We start from the raw sequence: 3,682 nt of genomic DNA, 5'->3' as shown, positions 1-3,682 counted from the left end.
TCCCCTTTCTCAAGCCCTGAACCCTGGGTGGAGGATGCTACCCTGTAGGGTGTCTGTTTCCTGGGGTACAAGTACATATGCAGGTCAGAAACTAAATGTATTTCCATACTTGCGTACGAACCTGTGTGATCACACTTCCTGTGTCCGTGTTCCTGGGAGTTCATACATGTAGAATTGTGCAATAAGGTTGTGTGCCTAGGTGTGCATGTGTGTCAGGGAGGACAAGGAATGCAAGTGCACGTGATTTAGTACTGGGGTGTGGCTGAAGACATTGAGCCCTGAGTTGCCAGCAGTTGTCAGGGTGACTGCAGGTAGAGTGTGAGTCTGTGAGGGTCAAGGGCATGAACGGGTAAGTGTGAGACTGTGGATCTGTCAGTGTGAGCAGCTGGGAAAGAGGGTAGGCAACCTTGCCCATCCTGCCCTGACTTCAGGGCCTGTCTCTCTTTCTCTTTTCTTTCTCTCAGGCCAGGTTGGCCTGAAGGATGAGCAGATTGCTGGTGGGCTGGTTGCGGGGTGACGGCTAGAGTGCATATGCAAAGCAGGCTCCTTCTCTGCCTGCTGTATTTCCTTATGGTCATGATCCCGTACTTTAAAATCTATGTCAACACCTGGCTTTCCTCATCCACTTAAATGCCTGTAGCCCTGCCTGTGGCCTCCACCCGGAAGCCAGCAGCAGTACCAACTACTATTGGTCCAACACTACTGGTCCCAGCTCTGGGCTCCCTGAAGTCCCCAGTGTCTGGCCTGGCCCCACAGTTCCTATCCTGTCACCATGTCCTGACTCACCACCTGTTGAGTAAAACCTATTTATAGGGGTGGGAAAAGGGTCTTTCTATTGTGACTGGAAGAATGGAGTCCCAACCCATGGGTTCAAGTCCATTTGACAGGGCTATTTCTGGAGTTCCATTACGCACCTCAGGCAGTTGGTGTCCCTGGATTCTGGCAAAGACCCTGATTCTGACACTCTCCTGCCTGCAGTGGACTGGCTGCTGATCAAGCTCACCTCACCCATGCTTCTGGAGCAGGTGAAAAGGGAGAACCCAGCCAGCTCCCAGGTGGCCACTACAACACTGCCTGATGGTACCCAGGCCCAGACAGTGACAGTCACCATCCCCTTCAAACACTGGGAGCATCACCTGCACTACTGGCTGCACAGTGTGCACCCTATCTTGAGGCAGTAGCAGCTGCCTCTGGCACCTATGTCATCTGTGTCATCAATAAGCATGGTGAGGACACCTTCGACCCCACCAAGCTGCTCAACGTGGGGTTTCCTAGAGGCATTGAAGGAGGACACTGCCTAGGACTGCTTCATCTTCAGTGATGCGGACCTGGTCCCAGTGGATGATCGCAATCTGCAGCAGCAATCCCACCACTTTGCCATGGCCATGGACAAGTTTGGGTTCCAGCAGCCCTATGCTGACTACTTTGGAGAAGTGTCTCTGAGACACTGTCTCTGAGAATCAATGGCTTCCCCAAGAGTACTGGAGCTGGGGTGGTGAGGATGATAACATCTTCAACGGGATCCCCCTGAGATGAAGATCTCACACCCAGAACTGTGAATAGGTCACTACCACGTGATCAAGCAAGATCAGAACAAGCATAACAAGCCCAACCCCGAGAGGTTTACCAAGATTCCAAACACGAAGCTGATCATGAAGCTGGTCTTGGAGGTGTCTCTCCTACATCACAGTGGACATTGCCTGGTCTATCATGGACCCCTCAGGGCTGACATTCATTGACAAAGGCTCTCAGTGCCAAGGATTGCCTGCCAGAGGACTGACCTCCTGCCTGACTGGCAGCTGCTCTATAAGGGACCCCCAGGACTGAGACTGGGCTGTTCTCTGAAGGTCTTCAGTCAACCTACCATCTGTACAAAGAAGTTTCAGAGCTTGCTTTGAGGGGTTTCTAACACTTCTTCTTACCTAACTCCCCATCTCAGCACCCCTCCCTGTCAGGGTCAGGCCAGCCCCTGCACTTCCTTAGGAAGTGGCCTAGGCCTGGTCAGTCCATCTCTCTGTGCCTCAATTTCCCCCTTGAGTTCCCTAGGACCTGGAAGGGTGGGAGATATGACTAGGGGGCTGTGTCTCTTCCAGAGGGAATTTCAGACCTGGGGATCCCCCCTGCTCCCAGGGGAGGGGAAATCTTTTTCATTCAATATTATAGGAGTAAGCTTTGGTGCATCCCCTGCTGAGGAGCAGCCCAAGGAGGGGACCAGAGGGGATGTTTCATTGCTGCCTGGGATCTTGGGATTGGCCTCGGCATGGAGGACACAGGGAGAGCTTGGATCAGTCTGGTTCTTGCCTCCCTGTCTCAGTGAGGAGGCAAAACCCCACAAGTGACTTGTGTTTGTATATTGTACAGAAACTTCTGTGGCTTTAGTCAAAATCATGAATGGATCAAGAAAGAGAGAGAGAGAGAGAGAGAGAGAGAGAGAAGGAAAGAAAGACAGACAGACAGACAAATTTGGTCATAGCCTTCCTCCTCCCAGTAAATCCCTAAAGAATGCATGCAACCCCAATGTAGAGAGCTCTGGCTACTTGGGGTGCCTACCTATAGCCTTAACCTCCTGCCCTAAGTCTCATGATATATCACTTTCTTTAAAGCAGTATAAAACGGGAGACTGAAAAGGTGAACCCTAGAACATACATATAAAAGAAGGAGAAAGAAAGAACTTGGGTGAGCAGATCTTTTCTTGTGGAAGTGGGCCCTGGGTCCAATCATAAAGAAAAGAGGAGCTTTCACCAGCATGCGGGCAGGGTTGTTGCAGTGGTCTGTCCACTTACTGAAACAGAGCAGAAGAGGGAGCAAGAACACACTCACAGGACCTCACAATACAGTACATGTTGACAGCAGTTTCCCAAGCAACTGGACCCAATTCAAGTACTTGACTCTAACTGACCAGATTAATAATCCTTCTATTTTGGAAAACTTGCAAAAGAAAGGTGAAAATGAAAAGCAGGCAACTCAAGTAACTGCTTCTTGTAGAGGACCACACATCTCACATGTCATGTCCGTTGTTCCTATAAATATAATTCAATGTCACATCACCTCATTTTATTTTGGGCTCAAAAAATAAATCTCCATAGATTCTTCTCTTCCTAAGCACACTATAAAATTCTGAAGAGAAAGAACTGTCATCTGTTTCCTTTGTACTCTCCACAGTACTGGGGATGTGAAAGAAAGAAAAAAAAATTCTTTGGATAATAATAATTATAGCAGTTGTGTTTATTGATGATTTTTTTATTTTCTTGATATTGTTTTAAGTGCTTTATATAATTAGCTAATTTAAATTCTCACTACAGTCTTATAAAGCATACACTATTAAGATCCCCATTTTAAAGATGAGGTAATCAAGACTTAGCTCAAGTAACTTTCCTAAACTCTTAGAAAGAGAAAGTAGCAGAGACAAGATTTGAATAATCATCCTGTACTGCCTGGAAAAATTGAAGTTTGTAGAGGAAGAAAAGATGACAGGGAAGGGTAGTTGACAACATGGAAAATATATTAATCGAGGTTCAGCTAGAGGGACAAATCTAATAGATGATGCATACAAAAGTTTTAAAAGATATTTTTAAACAAAAAATTGACATGCAATTCTAGAGGCTGGCTCAGCAGGTTTGAGGTTTGTGGGACAGGTAGGCAGGAAAGGAAGACTGAAGAAAGGGAAAACAATTGTAGGCCC

At 47.4% G+C, this 3,682-nt stretch overlaps 1 pseudogene; it reads left to right on the top strand.

Moving 5' to 3' along the window:
- Positions 1-531: 531 nt before the first annotated feature.
- Positions 532-1,739, top strand: LOC124993679 (beta-1,4-galactosyltransferase 2-like; annotated as a pseudogene).
- Positions 1,740-3,682: the final 1,943 nt, after the last annotated feature.

Source organism: Sciurus carolinensis, chromosome 9 (assembly GCF_902686445.1).
Source record: "Sciurus carolinensis chromosome 9, mSciCar1.2, whole genome shotgun sequence".
NCBI lineage: Eukaryota > Metazoa > Chordata > Mammalia > Rodentia > Sciuridae > Sciurus > Sciurus carolinensis.
This window is presented reverse-complemented; position numbering and strand designations above follow the sequence as displayed.